Consider the following 24,236-nt stretch of genomic DNA (forward strand, 5'->3'; position numbering starts at 1 on the left):
AACGTCATTAAATATTAAAGATGAAATTTTAGCATCAAAATAATTAGCTAATAGGTTAAGAGGCAATGCCTAAATTAAAAAAAACTGAGAGAAAGTGAATGCTAGTTTCCTGAACTTTGAATAGACATACAGAGTAGCACAATATGCAATGGATGGTTAAGTCACTTTTTCAGCTGAATTGAGAGAAAACTTATCCGGTTTTATATCTGAGAGATCTGAAGACCAAGAAGCTTAGGAACCAAATTGTATCGGCTATCTTTCAAGAGTCCACTTACATTTTAAGCGTAGATGACTTTTTCAGAGCATTCATAGTCAAATTACCTTTGTCAGCATTTGAGATAATGATATTAAAATTGGTATAGATTTTCTGTAAAAGAACTTCTGTAAGGTTAAGATCAGAAACTGAGGATTTAAAGTGTAGATTGCTATTATGTGCACGAATCACTTCTTTCTGCGTTTTTACAGCTTTTTCAATCAAATTAAAAATTTTAGAAACTAAAGGTTTAATTCGAATTATTTGATTACGTAAAATTCTAATGTGTTTGTCTACCTAAGAGAAGGGATACCTAAGTGGGACTTCCTAAGGGATGCTGGCTTGAAGTCTTATCGTATACGTAGTAAACAACGAAACCTGTCAACTTATTCGCCAAAAATCAAATGTCGATCGAACTTAAATGTTAATTTATACACTTTTATCCAACTTCTCCAATTCTGGGCTTTAAAATTTATGTCGTCCAAAAATTAAAATTTTATTTAAGTACATTCTTTTGTAGGTTTTTGATTAAAACTAATCGGCGAAAAGAAAAACTTAAGAAACCAGAGATAATTTCTTACTGTAAGCATATATGTACACTGTACACAGAAAAAGAATACAACTGCTCTGTGTCTTCCACTCATCTGGGTCGATTGACGAAATTTAATTTGCACTTTTTTATGTCTCAAAAGCGTAACTTAGGATGTATACTAAATTCATATGTAACTTAGGTATTTTGATGGAAAATCGGACTTTTTCTGAAATGATATACCGAGTTTTCCTATATTTCTATTCTAAGACTAAATTTATGCCTAAATATTAAATTTTGTAAAATTTGGTGAGAAACATACCGAAAATTTTTAAACTTTATCTTGGCGCACTTTTTTCAATTTGCGCCAAGAATAATTCACTTGGGGAAATTCTTAGTTTATGGTGACCTATTTTCCTTTCTCTTCATTGTACATGACCAGAAAAAGGTTCCTTGTTCATACTTTCATATAATTTTAACACCAAGTGCGTAAATCACGTTATAAATACAACTTGCCAGTATAAATTCACTTATATCATGGGAAATTTTAAACAAAAAACTCTAATTTTTTGCACATATGCTTTGAAATACTTCTACTATAATGATAATAAATATTTATGATAATATGATAAATATTTATAATTTAAAATTTGTTTCGAAAAATTAAAAGAATTATTAAAAAAACAGAATTTTAATTAAATAATCAGAAAATGTTTTCGAATTTTATTTGGGATGCACCTAAATTCCAAACTGTGAAAGAAGGAATGAAAAAATTTTAATAAAAAAGAAGATCTGAAGACTTGGTATAAATGTATACCAGATTCACTTAACAGTGAGAAGATAAAATTTTGAGAGCTAAATGTTTAAAAATGTTGCGATTATAACAAAACTTTGTATTTAAGCATAATTTGAGTCTTAGAATGGAAAAGTAGAAAAAATAGGTATAAAATTTCAGAAAAAGTCCGATTTTGTGTCAGAATGCGTATGTTCAAATAATGCTGTAAATAAATCTAAAATATATCCTAAGTGGCGCTTTCGAGACACAAAAAACGCGAGTTAAATTTCGTCAATCAGCCCAGTAAAAGAGGTCTCATTTTTTTTTTTTTCTTTTCTGTGTGCAAAGTGTACATGGAAATTATGATGCAGTACGTATATATTCTTTCCAAAACGTTCTCAAACAACTTTCAGTTTAATAGTCTTGAGATTATGTTTGTGAAGGTTATTATAAATGTAGAATTCACTAATAACTAAATGACGAGATTCAGCGTAAAAATTTGCAAAAATACGCAAAAAGTTAAAACTTCTTTCTGTCTGAAAAGCTCAATTCTAACTTCATCAAAGCATTGACAACACGATGAAAGCAGAGAAAGGATCTCGAAATAAGTTTCACCCACGCAGGAATGGAGCCTCTAACTTTGGTTGTTTACATGCATCTGAAATCTTCCCTGCACATCAATCTCGTTAGCTAATTAACGCTATGTTCATGTCAGATGCATAGAAACGCCTGTTTCAAGTTCCGCGTGTGTTCTTTCATTACGCACAGTAATGTCGCCGAGGAAAATTATAACTTCCTTTCACACGATACAATGCTTTGATAATTTTAGATTCCAAAACGAAATTGCAGCCAGCGGGAATTTTTAATATTTTTTTCGGACTATTTTTAACGTTGAAGCTCTTTATCTATGTGGGAATGCAGTGCATGTGCATGCATTATGCCCAGCATTCTTGTTGACATGGTGGTAGAGGAGACCGTCTTGGACACGTGTGTCCAGGATAAGGCTCGGAATATTTATAGTGTCTTTTGACATGTTAAAATACATTCGAGCTGAAAGAGTTCATGATAATTTGATTGTAAGGAGCGTAAATAAAGATCCTTAAATCCTTCTATCATGTTTTATCTTTCAAAATATTGAAGGAATAACGCAAAAGTCGAATTAGCACCCATAACATGCTCAAGATCCCATCCAACGAGAGGCGCTTTACTACTTCTTGGCCTTGACAAATTTATGGACCTGTTTGAAATCCTCTCACATTAGAAGAGCAAACTAACATGTATTATATTCATAATGGAAGAGTATACCGCATTACTAAGCGAAATGTGGAGGTAACCCTCATAACTGCGCAGCGATTCGCGAAACAGATCTCCTTGACTAGTCGGTAACGTGTTAAATCACGTTTCTCGAAATATCGTTGCTTCGTAAGTGCAGTGCCGCCATACCGCTTTTAAACTAGAACTAAAGTACGAATTGAGTGTTGTTGGAGGAAGAAGCCTCAGAGTAAAAGGCATTTGTTAGATGTCATAGGAGCATCATTTTATTCAAGGACATAAAAGCATTTGACTTTTCTCGAATTTACGAGTTCGGAACATGGATTGTTTCCGGCATTATATGAGATCATCATATTCAAAGAAAATTAGTAGAAAAGTTGATCATTCTACGACGGGATCCCCCCTGAAATCGCAACTTTTATTTTACGGATTTCCCGCCGGTTTTCATTACCAAACGGAACAATAATCCTGGCCAAGCGAAATGAACTAATTACTAAATTAAGTATAAGTAGCTGCATGATTTTACGCATTAACTATAAAATTCATTGAATCAATTAAAAAATTATCTTACTTATTACTGTGAACAAAATTTGTTTAGGAAATTATAATTTTCAATATTTGAAAGCTGGGTTCCTTCAAAAAAAATATCAAATTATCTAAAAATCTGTATTTTACAAAAGAATCTTATAATTTTAGCAATTTATTTCATAATGTATATTACTCCTATGGTAATTCAAAACAAAACTCAAGACCTAAAAATTACTGTGGATTAAAAACGGTTTATTTAGTTTAATGTTTATTATAACATACAACTGTAAAAGATAGTGATTTCTAAATTGCCTTAATTATTTCTGAAGGACAGTTAAACTTTTAATTGAATTGTTTGGATTATGAAAAAACAACAGAGTTATCCGCCTCTAAGTGATACATTTGTGGATACCTTTACAGAGAAAATCGGCTTGTGCTCCCGTTACACATGATCACAAGTCATATTAAAAATGGAAAAACTCATGCAGGCAGCCCTATGCAAAGCCTTAGCCCCGCCTGAATTACCAGCGAATAGCGATGTTAATTATTCCGCCGTTGGTAAGCTGTTACACTTCTAAGAGAAGTGGGGTAAAAAAATTGCATTTGTAAAAAAAAAAAATCTGAAATGTTTCAGATTTTAAATTGCGTCCGAAGCGGCGTTTTTTTAACATTTTGTGTGTTACATTTATTTCTTAAATATCACGTTCTCCGCACTTAAACCATAAAATTCAGTTCAAGAGCAATATCGCAAACTAGTTTTAAAATGAGCATATCTTTAGAATTTCCGATACAGAGACTCGCGCGTTGGAGATAAAGGTGTGTTTTCTGTACAGCGTTGCCATTGCTCGCTTTGAAATCCTTGAGATTGTTAATCAAAAAATTCGTTAAAAGTTTACAAAATAGGAAATCGATAATAAAACAAATTCCAAATTTGAAATTTGGTCTTTCACATACCCATATTGTAGGAGGATTACGTCATTCAAAATTCGATGGCTCTATGTACCGTTGTTTTATCACAATGCGAGAAATATACATACATTTATAAAGATCTTTCATTATTTAATTTCTTTATATATAACACAGGGCGATAATACTTTGTAGCAACAGTTTGAAAAGTCATTCGCTGTTTGCAGTGAATCGGCGCAAAATCGCAAAACGAAAACAATAGTCTTTCAGGGACAACGCCCATTTGGACTAAAAAAAATCAATAAAAAAAGAAAAATCTGAATGGTTTCAGATTTTAAATTACGCACAAAGGGTTTTTTTAACGTTTTGTGTGTTACCTCTATTTATTAAATGTCATGTTCTACGTACGCAAAATATAAAATTCAGTTCAACAGCAATATCGCAAATAAATTTTAAAATGAGCGTATCTTTAGAATTTCCGATACAGATTCTCGCTCGCTGGAGATAAAAATGTTGTTTTTTTCGTACAGTGTAGCCATTGCTCGCTTTGAAATCGTTTAGTTTTTTAATCACAAATTCGTTGATGTGCTACAAAATCTGAAATCGATAATAAAGCAAATTTCAAATTCAAATTAGGGCTTTTACAAGCTCATATTCTACGGAAGATTACGTTATTTAAATTTTAATTTCTCTAGGCACAGTGTAGAGACATTAGGATTTTTTGGAAGCAAGAGAGATTGAAAAATTAGCAACGCCTTCCCCGGGAATCGAACCAAGGACCTCTGGAATACGCGCCCAGCGTGCAGACCACCACACCACGAAGGCACGTGAAGAAGGCGGGAGAAATACCCTATATACTCCCCCTTTTGAAAGGCGACTGGGGTGTTTTTAGGGGATCCAATAGCCAAATCCTGGGTGGGGAGAATCATCATCCATCACTTTTTAGCTCGGGCGCCACTTTAGAGATAATAGGTTCTTTTTGGAAGCAGGCAAGATGAAAAATTAGCAACGCCTTCGCCGGGAACCGAACAGCAGACCTCTGGAATACGCGCCCAGCTTGCAGACCACCGCACCTCGAAGGCATGCAAAGAAGGCGAGAGAAATACCTTATAACCGCTGTTTCATCACAATGCTATAAACATATGTACATTTATGCAGATTCTTCATTACTTAATATCTTTAAATATAAGACAGGACGATAATATATGGTGACAACAATTTGAAAAGTGATACAGCCTTTTAAAGTTTTCGACGCAAATTGCCAAAACGAAATTAATAGTCTTTCACAGCAAACTGTCCTTTTGGACTAAAAACAAAAGAATAAACGGAAACTCATAAGCAGGGGTAGACGGACCTTTTTCATTTCCTTGATATTTTTCTAGATGAGCGGGAATCTCGCATTAAGCATTAGAGGAAGTGAAGAAAACTTTTTACTGCAAAATGTTTTCCCTATAAATTAAAATTTGGTGAAGCTAGTACGTGAGAAAGCACTGTATTTACATTTTACTTGCTATATTGCACGTACTACATAAAGTTCTACTTCACAAATTATGAATTTTTACAGTTTGTATCTGACAGATACCTTTAAACTTCAGTGAGCTACTACATGAGAAAATACAGTCTCTGTGCTTGCTATTACACTTATTACATATCACTGTTCTATTTCACAGTCAACAATAATAGATGTATTTTGTTTATGAAAATAAATTCATTTTCGTATTTACCTATTATTAACAGTTCACTTGTTGTAAATGCAGCAGTCACGCAACAATTATTTCGTTCCAAATTTCTGCAGCTTCTGACTCAATAACGACATGAGTCAGTTGTTGCATTTACAAGATATTCCCCACTCTAATCGCACGTCAGCGAAAACATCCCACATAGGAAGGACATTGCGTGACAACACACCATCATTGCCACAGTCATTTGCATAAATTTCTTAAATGCGCGATCATACGCTCCAAATAACAGTTCATTAGAAGCAGATGGAAGTGTTAAGTGACGTAACTTCTTGGAATATTTCCGGGGACATACCTCAACGTTGAGACTTTAAGTAAATTAACAGCCACGCTGTTTAGGCAGAGTGTAATTGAATGTGGTATTCCTATCCATTAAGAAAGAATACCTGTTTAAAGTTGCGTACCGTGAATTCAACCTAACATAATTGAAACTGTAGATTTTGATAGAGTGTATATAAACGAAAGGCGTTTATTTCTTGACGCTATTGATGAAATTAATGTTGGTACGCACAATTTCTAGTTTTTAAATACAAGTAAGCAAATTTGAGGGAATGTTAAAATACATAAAACTTACTAAATAGGAGAAGAAATATTATGTTTCTAATATTTTTAATGTTTATAAAATCAAATTTTCTCTGAGCTTTTTATATTTTATAAAATATCACTAAACAGAGATTGGGAACCACATCCACGATTAACTTGAAGTGACAGTTAATCTTTGGAAAGGTAAAAAACAAAGGTAAGAAAAATAACCTGTTTTGTATTGAAAATAAAAACTTACTTGTGTCTCCCAAGCTAGAGAGTCAGTTCTATTAATTACGTTTTTATGACTAATCTTGCTTGTCTGATATCAGATCAAGTCAATGAAATTCTTCGTAGCAAAGAGGCAAGATTGCGTTGTCGTTGGCAAGAGCTTTTAGCATCATGTATGTGACAGAACGACTTTGCTTAGTTCCTCTCCAAATTTTGAAGGAGAGCACACCTGGGGAGGGACGGGTTCGATGGTCTCCCACCTCACTCTTCTCCTACCCCCAGCCTTTCGAGAGGATTTTCGGCTCGCCGCATATTTGAAGTGTCCCCATGCTCTACAGGCCTATACATTCTCTTTTGTTGTCGGTAACAGCTATGTCCGCAAGCGAGATCGGTATTAGTGAAATGAATATTGGAGATCAAGAAAAGGTTTCACAATCAAAAAGATTCAAAATTACTGGAGAATTAAAACCATGGCCGTCATATATCCAAGAGCATTTTGAGATGTGGGGAAAGTTGTATGTTAACTATAAAGCTGAGTTAGCTGCGAAAATACCTGATCCTAACAACGTAACCTTGCCAGATGGGAAAGTAGAATCATGGAGTAGGTGAATCATGGAGAACAACTCCATATCAAATAACTCAAGGCATAAGTCAAGGATTTGCTGATAGTATTGCTATTGCAAAAGAGAGTTATGGAACTTAAATCAACCTCTTGAATCAGATTTCAAGATAGAACTGAAAAAATTTGATAGTGAAGAAGGTAAACAAGTTTTTTTGGTATTCAAGTGCTCATATGTTAGGGGAAGCCATGGAGCGTGTATAAGGTGGTTGTTTGTGGTACCGTCCACCTATAGCAAATGGATTCTACTATGACATGTTTCTAGTAAACGATTATGTATCTAAAATTTAGTTTCCTGTAATGAAAAGTGTTTGTAAAAGAATTATGAAAGAAATGCAGCCATTTGAAAGATTGGAAGTATCTAAAGAATTTTATTAGAAATGTTTAAGTATAATTAATTTAAGCAACATATTTTAAATGAGAAGGTTAAAATTCCAACGACTACCATTTACAGATGGGGTCCTTTAATAGACACTATACTTACACCCATGCCTTCTCTGGAATTAGAACCCGGGGGTTTCGGAAAAGCAGTTAAAGTCACTAACCACTGTCCCCTGTTGGGCAGCTTTGAATACGCAAACTAATACAATAACCAAAATGAAAGGAATATATATTTCAAATGACGGAATAATAAATAGCATTATAAATGAAGTATTTCAATTATAAGTATTATTACAGAACGAGACTTAAAAAAAACCCTTGAGTAACGTCATTGAGTTTAAACTTGCGTAAGATGCTAATTCAGAACTTTTAGTTTTTTGGTTTGTGGCAACAATATTTCCTCATTAGTTAAGTATATAGTTAAACATGTTACTCCAGAAAAATGTTTCTGTTTATTTTACTGTATCAGCCACTAGGAAAACAATATTACATTGATCTGTATTTCGCTAGGAGTCAATGCGAAGCAGAATATTTGTGGTTGTAATGTTTATTTGTTTTTAAGATGGTGACAATTAACTTGCGTAATATGGTGAATAAAAAGAGTTCCCTAATACTTTAGCATAATCTTACTGCTACTGACGTTATCCATTGCATTTTTAGTCCAAAGGGGCTTTGTCCCTGAAGGACTATTGTTTTCGTTTTGCGATTTTGCGTTGAAAACTTTAAAAGACTGTATCAGTTTTCAAATCGTTGCCACCAAATACTATCGCTCTGTATTATATTTGAAGAAATTAAATAATGAAAAATCTGCATAAATGTATGTATGTTTCTCGCATTGTGATAAAACAACGGTACCTAAAGCCACCTAATTTTGAATGACTTAATCTTACAGCGAATATGGGCATCTGAAAAGCCAAATTTGAAATTTGGAATTTTTTTATTACCGATTTCCTATTTTGTAAACCTTTAATGAATTTTTGATTACCAAACTCTAAAGGGTGCAATGGCAACACACTACGGGGGTGAACCTTTTTATCTGCAGCGCGCGGAACTGTGTATCGGAAATTCTAACGATAGGCTCATTTTAAAATAATTTTGCGACATTGCTGTTGAACTGAATTTTATGATTTACGTGCAAAGAACATGATATTTAATAAATAAAGGTAACACACTAAACGTAAAAAAAACTCCTCTTTGTACGTAATTTAAAATCTGAAATCTTTCAGATTTTTTCTCTTGCTCTTTTTTTTTTTAATTTTTTATTTATTTATTTTTTTTTTTTTTTAATTTTCCGCGGACAGTTTTGGTTTATACTAGAAATTATTTTATTTACGAAAATATATCTAGTTTTATGTAATATTTTAATAATTACTACAAACATTTAACAGTTTTATTAAATTCAAACTCGCATGGAAATTCGGTTACGAATTTATTCATTGTAAAATATTTACAACCAATTATTTCCAATTAAATTATATAAGGATATGATGTTGCCAGATAAGAAACAACTTCTAAATATTATGACATCATCTACTATTACTGTTGTTACATCGCACATTTCTTTCTATTTTTAATTTTCAGTAGACATTTTTTACGTCAAGTCACGGAATTCCGCAATGATAAACATTACTATGTTTTGGCCGAAGATCAGTTAAATTGTCTCTAATTAATCGGGAGTTGACTATTCCTTTTAAATAAAGTATTTATTTTAGAGATTTTAAGAAATCAGCTTTTTTCAATACTTAAATAAGATGCAGGAAGAAAAATATGAAGCCAAAAAACGATTAAGCTTATATAATTAAAACAATTAAAGCATAAAATTAATTTACGTTATTTTTAAGACCCAAAGTTATGCATGCATTGCATCTCAACATAATTTCAAAGAATTATCTAATTAAATTTAATTCTATTTAATGAAGTTTCCTATTTTGTAAATTTGATTTTATGCTCATTATTTAAGAATCACTTTTCATTTTACATTTGTTAAGGATGTTAGTAATTCTATCTCATTTTTCTTTGAAATAATAATTTTATCCAAAACCTAAGCCCTAACAATTATTTGCATTATCTTAAGAAGTATTTATGTTAGAATCTAAATAGATTACTAAAATAGAATTAAATAAATTACTGAAATAATAACGTAAATAACCATGTATTTACGCGAATAAAGTCAAATCATTGCAACGTTAGGCTCAACAGCGGCCGAGCGGTAAAGACGCTGAACGCTGGTAGTTCGGTCCGAGGTTCAAATCCCGCGAACGGGCTGGCTGCATGGGCGTTTTCGTGATTTTCCCCATGTGTAACGTATATATGAGCCAGTTTCCCTTAGAAAGTCCTCCACGAAGGCATCCCTCCCTTTAGGCAGATAGCCCTCGTGTGCTTTGCCATAATTGAACAACCCTAACCAATGCAATGTTATTTAATAATTGTAATTTTAAATTAAAATTTCCTAATAAATGATACAATTTAAAGAACATTTGAGATTAATTTTAATACAATGAAGTCCCTCGGTTTATTTCGAAATGGAAATTATATTTTATTCAAAGAAACATTTGACAATTTTATAGAGAATGTTTCGTTTAGAGCTTTGTGTTTTCGTGCAACCTTTCTTGAATTGACTATAAATAAATGTCATTCTAGAGATTCTAAAGAGTGGTTGAAATCATAGAGGCGTTGTCATGTATTACAATATAACTTCATTTTTCTAATGCGTATCATACAGAGGCAATTATCAACAACTTTTGTCGTTCAATTGATAATCGTAACTTTAAAATGGTTTTGAATGATTTCTAGCTTTCTGCTTCGTCATCTAGCCATATTTTATTGCATTAACATATTTTATTGCATTATTATTATATTTTATGTGATTTATCTGACTTCATCTTATTATTGCAGCATCTTGGGAGCTGCTCTTCTGAAGTTTAAACTTCTTATTAGAAAATGTAACTACTCGGTGTTTTATTTTCTTAAACCTGAAATTCGTTACAGTATATATACACACAGAAACACATATACAGGATGTATCGGTACATCAGTGACAAACTTTCAGGAGAGATAGAGTACACCTAGATGATGAGAAATCACATAGCAATGCATGGTCGGAAATGCTATCCTGGCGCGGTAGTGAAATCATAGAACGTAAAAAAGGAAGGATACAAAGAGTGAGGTGAAACATGTTTTATGTTTAGTGCATCAGAAACCTACAAATAAGAACAAAAACAAACAATTATCGTTATTAAAGAAGGTGTTCGAAATTACGACCCCGGACCGTGATGCGGGCGCATCACGGCATCAAAATTCTCTGGCGCATGGAAGATCTGCATCACGAATCGAAGATCGCTTGGAAGATGTGATGATGCACTGTTCCTGCATCACGATCCGGGTTCACTTTAATTTCGAACACCTTCTTTGATGATGTTCGTTGTCTCTTTACTTTGTTTTTTCTTTGTTTTTGCTGTACTCCGAATAATAAACATGTTTTCTCACCCCGTTCGTGTCCTTTCTTTCTTGAATTTTCTATCATCACTACCGCACCAGGAAAGCGCTTCCGACCATGCATTGCTATCTCCTGAAGGTTTGTCACCACTGTACAGATACATCCTGTATATATATATATATATATATAAAACGGTTTAGACTAAAATTAGTTAAGAATTCAAAAACCAAAATGAAGATAACTTAAAAGTAGAATAATTGCTGCAAAGAACAAAATGCACATAAACACATAGTATAAAATATAAAAAGAATTAAACCAAGGCAGTTACATTTTTCATCTTCCGAAATTTGGTGCTACGAGAATCGAAACTATAGCCTTATTTCTAATTAAAGAAATGAACAGTTTAGTTATACCAAAATTCCTTTGGACTAAAGGTTAATGAATAAGCAATTATACTGAATTAAATGGTTCTTTATTTGACCCAACTCCTACAAAGCTATCAAGAAAGGAATAAACGTAATGCTAAAATCCATCCGTAAAAATTAAACAGAATGTTTACTGAAGAGTAAAGTAATTAGAAACATCGGGCGCCAATTAAAAGTTGAATTCGAGTTTGCTGTTTAAACGATTTTAGATAAATCCAACAACCAAGCTTACTGGAAGCTTTCTAGAAAATAGATTGATAATTTAATTAGAAACCTAAAACTGTATATTTGTTAAGTCAGAAACAAAGGGCTGTAGTTACGATTCTCGTCACACCTACCACCTGAAGAAGATATTACGGGAAACGCAAAGCGTTTTAATGCTTTTATTTTTTATTATGCTGCCATGGTTATTATGTCCCCTGAAATGATTACTCTACTTACCAAAGTTACATATATATATATACAGGCAAATTGATTACAAACTTTCAGGAGAGACGGAGTACACCTTGATGACAGAAAAATCACACAGGAAAGCATGGTTGAAAAGGTTTTCCTGGTGTGGTAGTAACAATACAAAACACAAGAAAGGAATAAGATGACAGAGTGAAGAAACCCGTTTATTATGCTTAGTACAGCAAAAATTAAGAAATAAGAATTATCAGTAAAATTGTTGTATTTCTTTTGTGGCATGAAAGAGAAGCTATACAGGAAAAGTAATAATACAGAGGAAAGTGCATTTTGAATAAATGGGTATCTCGGAAATTTGGCGAAATAGCGCCAAAAGCCGCCAAGATTGGCGTCCATTTGGTAACATTTTCTTTTGGTACCTGTATCACGGTAATATGTATTCGAATTTAATAAATGTAATTGCCCACTATGTTAGCTGTAACAGAAATTCAACCTTTGTGTTGCTTTCCGGTAATTTCGACAAGCAGAAAGTACTAGACACATATCGGCGAGGGGTTAAAAACTATTTAAAGCCGAAGAGAGCATCTGCTCTTAGCTGCTTAGTTATTGCTGTTGGAGTTGCTAGTTCCACCTGCACTGAAATATCCGAGTTAGCTTTCTCTTTAGATGCGCTTTGGATTGCTACGTACTTAGTAGTTTAATTAGTGACTTCTAATTGCACTTTGTGGTAGTGTGAACTTCTGTATGAGTATTTATGCGGAAAATTCCAGAACTTTGAAGTGTATCTGTTAATAAAATAAATTTTATTAACCGATCAGAGGACTTGTGTGCATTAAATCTATTACGAATCCGTACGCACGCAACAATTTTGGTGACAGAAGTGGGACTGAATGCCGGTGACAAATGCGATGGAGGAGTAATTAAAATAACTGCTAGTAGCCTTTGTCGCATTCAAAGAAGAGATGAAAGCGAGTCAAGATTCCGTTAAAATGGAGATGAAAGCGGCTCAGGAAAAGGTGGAAGCTGGTGAAGAAATGATTGAAACAGGTCAAGAGCAAATGAAAAAAGAAATTACCTGCATACAAAATTTGAGGCAAAACAAATTTGAAGCTATAGAAGGCAGAATAGACTCTGTTGAAAATAAAATTGGACACGTTAAAAAAGAGTTTCTTCTGTGAAAGAACAAATAGAAGAGAGAGTTTCTGTTATGGAGCAGAGAATCGAAGAAAGAGCTTTGACCGTCCAACAACAAATCGAACAATAAATTGAAGAAAAAGTTTCTGCCATCCAAAGGACAAATCAAACAAAAAATTGAAGACAGAATTTCTGCTATCATCGCCGAAAACGTTGACACATTAAAGAAATGCGTATCGACAGCAGAAAACAATTCTGATGGTTTTAAAATTTTTACCCGTGCCTTCTCGTTCTTTTTTGAAGCTATCTACTTATAATGGTAAGACCCCCTAACAAGTTTATAAGACCTAACACAATTTTCAATAGTATAGGACGCGAATGGATGGGATTCCCAAGTTCAGGCTTGTCATCTCGCCGTTTCTCTGAGAGTAGACGCAGCAGAAATCTTCCAAACTCTTCCCGAAAACCAGAGGCTAGACTTTGAAGCTTTATCCGGCGCGTTTGAACTCTGCTTTGGCGAGAAGTATTGGAAGATTATATCAAGCTTCGACTAAAATAACATTAACGGAAGGCCACGGGAACACTCGAGGAACTTGTCACGGATGTTGAAAGGTAGTTTCATCTCGCCTTTTTGGAGAACCCGACAGAAACAAGAAAAATCCTGTCCTTGCATTACTCCATCGACGGCATCCGGGGTTTTGCTCCACACCATCATTCATCCAGCTAAGCTGAAGATGTTAAATTTGCTTTCATCAAACAGAAAACAACACTTTTTTTCAATAGTTGGGTGTCTATTGTTTCATGTATTTTGCCAAAGCTAGTCGAAGTTTTTGGTTTTTTTACTGACATAAAATTTTCTTCTTGCTTCTTGCCAATGATATCTTGCAGATTGCATTACTCTTCCTACAGTGTTTGAATTTTCACATATTCCACATAATTCACGAGTTCCGCAATAGGTTTAGGAGCATTTGGTCTTGGATTCTTTTTAAATATTCCTTAGAATATAACGTCTTAGTCCATCAGATAACTTAGATGATCTTCCAGGTCTTCTTTTGGTTTGAATACCATTCTGTTTATAAGGCTTGATAATATCAAAAACTGTAGAATTTCTTAAATTAAGTGAATAGGCAATTTTTATAGTAGGTTTCTCTTTCTTTTAATGCAAATCAGTAACTAATCTGCTGGTTTATAATGGTGTTTCCTTTCGTGACCGAGCCATTGCAAGAAAACATTAAAATAACGAATATTTTTTTTAAAAAAAATTCGAGCTATAAAGGCAAACGATTTATAGATTTTTTTGCCTAGCTTTTGTATCCAAACTAATACCATAAAATTTTGTTTTTTATTTCAGACGATTTGAATTTGAAACTATTAAAATACAAAATTAACTTTTTTTGGCATCTTTTTTTTTTTTTCTATTTCAGCCTAAAACGTTATTTTTTAAATTTACTGTTTAACTTTTTCAAATTTATTTAATACAAAGAGAGAGCTAAGAAAATGTGTTTTCAAATGAAAAATATATTTATTATTTTATTTCAAAGGCTTTTCTCCTATTACTTAAAAAGTTACGTAAAAAATATAGATGTTGATCATTTTTGTGAGATATTATATATAATTTTTGGTCATTCTGAGTAAGTTTTGAAATTCACAAATTTTAAAAAATCGATATACATATGTCTATATCTGAATCATATATAATCAATATACATATGTCCCACATAGCACAAAAATATCCTTGGGATATCCCAAGGATGTTGCTCGCGGGATATGCGCACATCCTCAGGACATCCCGGAATATCCCGCAAACCTCCTCCCGAGTGCTTAATGTCACATCCCGGGATATCCTCAGGACATCCTAACTAAGTCCCATCGACAGCGTGCGGGATGTTATTAGGATATGAACTCCTACTTACTACATCCTCAGGACATCCCGGGATATCCCACAAACCTCCTAAGCACATCCCATTATATCCTAAAAACATCCTATCTATGTCCCATCGACAGCATATGGGATGTTATTAGGATTTAAAGTCCTACTTACTACATCCTCAGGACATCCCGTAATATCCCAATTTCCTCCTAAACTCATCCTTCTGAGCGCTTAATGTCACATCCCAGTATACCCTTAGGACATCCTATCTACGTCCCACCGACAGCGTATGGGATGTTATCAGGATTTGAAACACTAGTTACAATATCCCTTTAACCTCTTAAATACATACTCTCAACTGCTTAGTGTCACATCCCAGTATATATACAGAGGAAAATTCCAGTGAAAGTATGTGAAGGTGCGATGATCTAAAACCTACTTTTTTTTACACAGATAGTCTCAAATCGTTCTCCTATGGTTACTATGGAAAAATCAGAAATGTTGAAAATATTTATACAACTTATTTTGTTTTTAAATCTGAATTTGTGAATATATTAAAACTGAGCAAAGAAATTAAAATGAATTATTAATACAAAATATTAAAACTGAAAATTTTGCTTTTAAGATATTAAAAATCTTTTGATCATTTTAAAACATCCAATAGCCCCCAAATTGAATTATTCATAATTAAATTATTTTACAAAATCAGTTTCTAATTTCAGTTAATTTGTATTAAAAATTGAATAATAAAATTACCCATTTAATAATCTTTACATAAATGAATCATCTTTCTTTAAAACATGTAAGGAATTTATAGTGTTTTGATGACACTGTTGGGAAATTGTTAAAAGGAATAAATTGTATTTTTAAAACTAAATCAATTCCTAGCCTCAGAATAAATAAATATGTTTTCATAACATGAGAATGCTGCAAGCTTTTTTATATATTTAATATTTAGTTGTAAAAATTTGACATTATGTTAACAATTCTTTATATCATTCAAAAGGTAACTCAAGAAGCTCTTCTAAAATTCTATCTTTCTGCTCACACAATTAAAAAAAAGCCCTCAGATTTTAGCATTCACTCAAAGTGGCTAAAAGTTTATGAATGCATAGATTATCAATACAGATGGGGCAGTGGAAATAGCAAAACATTTTATAAGATACTGACACCAGAAAGTTATATATATTCTATATATTTGAAAAATGAAGAAATATATCATGTAATTATGTAGAAATATTAAAATGTTTTCAATTAGATATATCATGAATTAAATGCATTTTAAATCAATCGGATTAAAAATTAAAAAAAAGGATTGTTAAGAACTGTGTGTAATGCTTTTAAATAGCTTGGCTTGTTAGTCAATAATATATTAGATTTTAAAGGTAAATATGTTAAATTTTGCCAAATGGCAAGACTTGAATGAAAAGCGAAACAAGTTTACGACTGACGATATGAAGTCACATTTCAAAACTAATAGCCCTTTTAGATTAAAAAAAAAAAAGTTCTGAAAATAATTTGCAATGGTTCATTGGTATTATTTTACTCAAAATTCAGTAAAATGAAATTTACCCGTTGAAATCAGCACCAAATTAAACTTTGTAAATTCTAGCGCATGTTAAAGGTTGTCTCATCCAGAATTTTATTACTAACCATTCATTTCAGAGCAAAATAAAACAGTAATTGCCATTTATATGACAATCAATATAAAAAATTTAAATCTGCATTTTATGCAACATAGAAAAACTTCAAAAGATCTACTGTTTACCATGCAATTAAGGCATTTTATTCTGCTATCAACTCTACCAATTATTAATCCATAAAGTATATTCAGTTTACTCTTTCTGCTCAATATATTCAATGTAAAATTTTCCATAAATTTATTAATTCATTTTATTTTGAGGTGAGCTTTTATTCAACTTTCAATGTCAACGAGAATGTTTAGTTCATTTTTTATTCGGTCTCAAAAGAGAAATCCAAATACGTTGATTTATGTACGTGTATTTATGAATCAAAATACATGAGAAATCACAGTGAGAAAAGCACTGTGATTATATATAACAAATAACTTAAACTGTGATTATATATAACAAATGCAGTGAATTATAGTTAAAAAATAATGAAAATATTTATATTTCTGAACTATTTCATATATAACATTTTCAGTTTCGCATATGTGGCAATTTAAGAACTTTTTTACGTATACCAATTTTTTGAAATATCTGCAAATTTTTGTATCTTCAAGGAAAGCTTATTCTTTCACCTTTAGTATATAAGTAATGGTAATTTACCAGATAAAATTACTTAATGGGGAATACAGAAAAATATCTAACCACTTACCTTTGTGACTTCATCTGCAAAGAGACTAAAAAAGTAGTTCAGCTAAATCTGCTATAATAAATATTTATAATAATGCTAAATTATGCAATATCTATTAATATGACAAATTTTTGTAAAGCTATTTATTTGGATGAAAAATAAACACATTCAGAAATTTATGGCACTATATTATGATTAACAGAGGAAAAACACTTTTCAAAATTCAAAATAGTTTTTATTAATCCAATTTATCACATCTTATTTGAATTCATGAAAAACAATATTATATCCATGTATTCTTATGTATATAAGAACTCTTGATAAATTGGATCTCTGTCATTGCCTTTCACAGCACCTAAAATAAAAAAACACTCACAATTACTATATGTGAATATAATTCATAATTAAATTTAAACAAATTACTATTAGAATGCAAATTAAAGGAAGCATTTAAAATATTTTAATGTTTAGTACCTATAAACAGAGTAGCAATTATTTGATTTTTCGATTATAGTAAAATAAACATGGGGGATGCCTTTTAAAATTTTTTATGTCAGAAAATAAACTCAAACCACCAGCTGAACATATGAGCAGTTTTATCAATCAGCCACTGGTAGGTAACCTGGATACTGAATCAACATATAAAGTTGCCAAGATAAAGAGAGAAACAAAATTATGATAATCACATCTTACCTATTCATAAAACTATTTTAAATTTAATGTGTAGGCAAGTCCAAAAAGAGTGAGAATGAATTTATTTTGCAACGTAAAGTAAAGTCTTGCAGGAGCAAAAAAAAACTTGTCTCATGAGATTGGCAAGTAAAAAATAATTAACTGCATCTGCTAACATTTATCTGACAACACATAAGTAATTGTTAGCTACGTGCAGAAAATAAAATCTGATCAGGGGCGTAGCTAGAGGGGGGAAAGGGGGGCATCTGGCCCCGGGTGCAGAATCCAAGGGGCGCCAAACTGATGTTAGAACATTTTAGAATTAAAAGTTTTCCATCCTTGGCAAGCAGTAGGGGGTGCGAAATCTTCAGTTGTCCCTGAGCGCTGAAAACCCTAGCTATGGACTCTGAATCTGATCATGTTAATGCAATTTTAAACTTTTGAATTTAACTGCAGAAATTTACCAAAGAAGTACTTGTAACAGTAGTAAATGAAGATGTGGCTAATCTTTACTGTATGGTACACCTTGGTTTCTGTCTGAAAAAAAAAAATCGCAAAGTGGTATTGGTTGTTTGTGAAATGCGGAAGCCCATTGTGTCAAATAAGTTTTTCGGTAACCTTAATGTTGATAATGTTGGCAAAAGTAGCCTTTGTGAAAAAAAAAAAAAAAAAAAAAAAAAAAAAAAATTTTTTTTTGTCAATAAAAAGGAGTTATTTCTGCAAATATTGCTAACGTGCTGTGATAAATTTAGTTTTGGGCTACTTTTTTTAATAGTAAACCTTTTGTACGGTCCCAGGTTTTTGGTTCTTACCATTCTTTTCAATTGCTGTGTTTGGTTGCACGGAAGTGGTATGGTCTTGTATTTTGAACATGCTATTTATTATTTTGGTGTGGGTACCATCGTTTGAGTATGTCTGAGGTGACTAAGAGACGAAAAATTTAATTGAATTGCTTACCTGGAGGATGGTGGTGAGAAGCCTAAACATATGCATGTGAAAAAAAAGGTATGTTAAAAAAATGACGTTTCATTTATTTTTTTGTCTCTGTGTGTTAATTTTTGTTAGAAGATTTGTTGTTTAATTTTTTTATGTTACGAAATATGTATTTTTGGTAACTTATTCCTCTCTGTTTGTGTATTTTTGGTTGTCTGTGTGTTAAGACAGTGGCAAATTTTTTCTGGTAACTATGATATTTTTAACTTTCTGATTTTCTTAAAGTGAAAATAGATCAATGTGTACATGGACAAAGTTAAGGCAGTGCACAATGCCCAGTTTGTGCAGTTCTCTGTTTTAATAGGTCGATGTGTACATGGACACAGAGTTTGTGTATGTCTGACTTCTTATTTTGGTTTTGTGTAGCGGCCACCTTGAAATTGGTGCCGATCCTCTCAGGTGACGATCTTGATATAAAAAAAAGAAACGATTTGCCAAGGGTTACAGTAGAGTACATTTTTACCAAAGATGTTCTACCATAATCACCATTTCAGTGGTTTAAACACTAGTGGAGCAGTATGCAGAGATGAAGATTTGAGTTTTGTTTACAGAGCATGATGGTTTAGGCACTCCAGCCATTACAGTGAACAAAATTATAATAAACATAGCCACAATAATTGTCTATAAATATTGATGTATAACACTGCATTAACTAATATATTTCTTACGCTAGTATATACAGAATCCTTAATCGAAGGGAAAATCAGAAGACTGTGCATGCATTTTCCTTTAACTGAAACATGGATTTGACCATACAAATCTCAGTCTTACGGGACATGCCACACTATGCAGATAGACAGTAAAAAGTGCTTGTGTTGTTTTTATTTGTTAGAGGTATGAAATAAATATACTTCTAGATTTTTTCTTTTCTTGTTTTACATTTGGATTACCTATCAAAAAGTAAGGAATTTTGATATTATTACAATATCGGAGTTAAAATAACAATTATTGGACGTGTTAAAGTAATGAAAATTTTAAATTAGGTTAAAAAGTAACCCTTAATCTGGCATATTTTTGAATTAAACTCTATCGACATTAAAAACAACAAAACGTCCCTCTTTATTAAGGACTTTAATTAACTAATTTTAAATACGGAGCTATGAATGAATTTTTTCCCTTGCATGTTATAATAACTGAAACAAAATTACTCTGATACAGTCAAAATTCCTAAATGCAAGTACATAAAATTTACTTTAGCAATTTAAAGAGATGAGACACACTGAACACATGAATAAATTTCTATCAAAGAATAATTTATTAAATTTGGCCCGTTCCATAGTAAACTTTAACTATTAGCTTACATTATTACACCATGTTATCAGTTTGAAAAGCAAGTAATATGCCAGATCTTGGATGTAAAAAAAATGCACAAAATAATATACAGATTATTGAAAAATGATGTATACCAATGTTTATAGATATGATTAAATGTAACAGAAAATTTACTGTCACAACCACATTTTTAAGTGAAATGCATTATTTTAACATTTTACAATATTTAAGGTATGGCATTAAATGCAACATTATGTGCCTGGATATAAGTTAGTAAATTAAAAAAAATAATAATAATAATCAAAGAATGAATGTCATAAAAAATTTCAAAAACAAGCAGAATTTAATTTAGAAGACCTTTAGACACTTATGATAAATAAATTTGAGAATTTTTAACCCAAAATTAAATTATAATTAACTAAAACCAGTTTGACTGACCTTCTACAAAATCCTTCAGCTGCAATTTTTTCTAGCTTGAAAACCAAATTCTTCTCCACATGGTAATAACATCTTAACCAGTTGAAATTCCTGCAGAAAGTTTGATCAGTAATAGAATTAATAGAATAGAAAAATTAACACAAAAGTATAGAACATCATTTAAACTTAACATTATTACAAATTTTGGTGCTTTCTGACTATCAGCAAAGCTGTGAAAATTGGCAAAATGGTTAGTTTATGGTTCATATCTACTGCTCTGTTCACAAGTAGTAATTCATATAAGCACTTTATAAGAAACAAGAAATTTTAGGATGCACACACACAAAAATATATACATTGGGTCAATATTCACATATTTTTCATCCAATGGAATACTATTCAGAAATAAAGATTAAATATAAAGCATGTAAATACATGTGTGTGGTATGCATATTCATAGTTTGCTATTATCATGTGCATACTCTTGCTGTTGTAGCGTAAGTTGAAGCTGTGAGGGCAGATGATAAGAAAGTATCAGAATTTTTCATGTATAAGAAAAGATTGCCCTGACAATAGTATCTCAATTGTTTAGCACTGACATTTACATAGCGCATTAGAAATATATAGTAATATATGTATAATAAAAAGATAATTGCATATTATTAATTCATTTTTTTAAATGCCAAACTTTAACAATTCTTTCACATGAACATCTAAAATCCATTCTTAACTAAAGAATAAATAAAAAAACCATGTAAATTTCTTATCAAGCCCATCATTTCCGAAATGTCTACTTCTGAAAGTTCCCAGCATTTCTCAATATATTATTAAATTACTAAACTAAGCATCAATGATCGTCATGTTCACTAATGTGGCAATATCTTTCACACTTCTTTGTTACCACAAGTAACAAGTAGGTTTCAATAAATCTTTAACTGTTACATGCTACTTTTGTCAAAAATTTGTACAAATAATAAAATTAAATGAGCTCTTTATAATATGCTCAAAGAAATAATTTTGTATGAAAATTTGTATGTTATATATTGGCCTGATTAATGATTCAGGAAATAATTCGGGTTTTCAAAGTGCTTCCAATAATTCAAATTTCAGCTTATGTCAAAATAAAATCTATAACACAAAGATAAGCAAATTTCCTTATGAACAAATGGCCCACCAGCGGCCGAGCGGTAAAGTCGCTGAACACTGGTAGTTCGGTCCGAGGTTCGAATCCCGCGAACGGGCTGGCTGCATGGGCGTTTTCGTGTTTTTTCCCATGTGTAATGTGTATACGAGCCAGTTTCCCTTAGAAAGTCCTCCACGAAAGGCATCCCTCCTCTTAGGCAGATAGCCCTAGTGTGCTTTGCCATAATTAAATACACCAACACCTTATGAACAATGCATTTTAACATTATTCAATCACTGGCAATCACACAGTACTGATTGCTTCAATAAACATTACTGTAACTGTGTTATTTAAAAGACTGTAATGTTTTAATTATTTCCTTAATTAAAACATTACAGTCTTTTCCTCCTTCTAACACCAAAAGAAAACCCAGATAAGAAATATAAAAATATCAGTAAAAATAAATTATACTACTGAATGACACTTTACATTAATTACACTTATGCATATATTATTTTATTATAAATTATTTCAAAATCAAAGAAGAGAAGGGGGAGAAACTTTAATATTGACATTTCTAAAATGATATAAACATTAATCATTTAGTACAGTTTGTTATTTCAGGCAAAAAGAATTCACTTTTCTGGATAGCATTTATATTTCCATCTCACTTTCAATGAAACATTAAGAGAAATGCATATAATTTAAACACCAGTTTATTTTATTTATCAGATAGATTATGTCAACTCGAAAAAACCTATCAGTAAAATTCGGTAGTAATAATTCTGAATGTTAGGCAACTTGCAAGATTCAACAAAAATTATCAATACTTTTATTATAATGACAATACTACAGTAACATGAACATAAAATTAAACTGCATATAACTATAAAATAAGCCAGCATATAATAATGGTGCATTGGTTTCTAAAACAATGGGCTCGATGAAAAAATACATGTATTATGGTAGCTATTCATATTCTTCAGCTTTCCTAATATTCTCATGTTCACTTTACATAACTAAAGTATCTAAAATACAATAAAAATGCAAACAATATTTATGAGAAAATGTTAAAAGCAATCATAAGCATTTGATTGAATGACCATATTTTGTCTTCCTGCAAGTCGAATCTTAAAATGATATGCACTTTGAAAAATGCTTAATCCTTTTATAAAATATTCAAAAAAGATTTAAAAAAGGTACTGTTCTGTTATCAGGACCGGGTTCAGAATTGTATTTATGTATACTTGTATATTTGTATGTTTGTGTGTCTACATATACACATCTATGCACATACTTACGAACACAGGTTCATACATTTCCGATTCTGGTCCCAATAACAGAACAGTACCCCCAAAAAAACTTGAATTACAAACTAGATTAAGATAATGTTTCAACCATACATATTTTGGACAAAACAATGCAAACTCTTATTTTTATACAATTGTTCAAAGTATTTAACATAAATTTATTGCTGCAATAAAATAATAAGCAATCTGATCACACATATTATTTTGAAACTGAATGCATAAACTAGACTAAAAAAAATTCAGTCATAAACATTTGGATAGCAGGGCAAATTAGATATTTGAAAAGACAGCCAGCCATTGAGATACACGTAATTCACGACAGAATGGTAACAATTCATGAAGCTGTGAAACACTTAACTGTCAAAATGACATAAATAACATAAATTCGAAAAGCAAAAAAAATAAACATACAAGTATTGCAACTGAACTTACCTTTCATGCAACAAAAATTATCCATACAAGTTAACCTCATGGCGCAGCCATTTTGGATTTCGTTTCAAATCAGACAGATGTTTACGGATTTGCGGAAGAATACGAGGAACTAGTAGTTTGCCGGATACAATGTGCAATGACGCGACAGAATATAGTTCTGTAGAACTTCCTACATTATTCCGTAATAAACAGTACTATTTCTAATTTTTTCTTTATCTAATTAATTAATTAATAGGGAAATAGTTAAATAATGCCGAGTTCATTTTTAATGAAATGTAAAATTTTGCATGTATGGGACAACCACCTTCCATCCAATATTTCTGAGAATATAAACAAATTTTGGAATCTGAGAGTATCAGTAAATAAATATATAGAATATCGCCTCTCAAACGACCACTTCTGAAAGTGACCAATAGTTCTGAGATTATAAATAAATATTAATATTAAGCATTATTTCTATAAGACGACCATCTCTATATAAGACCAAAGTTTCTAGAATCTTGGATAGTCATCAGAGATGTATCTTTACTGCGAAATTATCGCACGACTGTAATTCAATATCAATATACTTTTATTATAATGACAATACTACAGTAACATGAACATAAAATTAAACTGCATATAACTATAAAATAAGCCAGCATATAATAATGGTGCATTGGTTTCTAAA

General features: G+C 31.7%; 1 protein-coding gene, 1 long non-coding RNA gene and 1 pseudogene across 6 annotated transcripts in view; 1 reads left to right on the plus strand and 2 right to left on the minus strand.

Annotated features, from left to right (window-relative positions):
• The window catches only part of LOC118181150 (coiled-coil domain-containing protein CG32809-like), a 1,535,131-nt gene that overhangs the window by 1,419,166 nt on the left and 91,729 nt on the right, over positions 1 to 24,236 (minus strand). The window lies entirely within an intron of this gene.
• On the plus strand, positions 6,829 to 7,958 carry LOC118188571 (threonine--tRNA ligase 2, cytoplasmic pseudogene; annotated as a pseudogene).
• LOC146998800 (uncharacterized) lies at positions 17,561 to 23,672 on the minus strand. The gene is made up of 3 exons (XR_015039350.1): positions 23,567 to 23,672; positions 20,723 to 20,812; positions 17,561 to 17,702 (listed from the first exon to the last, which is right to left on the minus strand). It is a non-coding gene; the product is annotated as an uncharacterized LOC146998800 (long non-coding RNA).

Source organism: Stegodyphus dumicola, chromosome 2 (assembly GCF_044657685.1).
Source record: "Stegodyphus dumicola isolate Sdum_Otavi_A_Nest chromosome 2, ASM4465768v1".
In the NCBI taxonomy this organism is placed as follows: Eukaryota; Metazoa; Arthropoda; class Arachnida; order Araneae; family Eresidae; genus Stegodyphus; species Stegodyphus dumicola.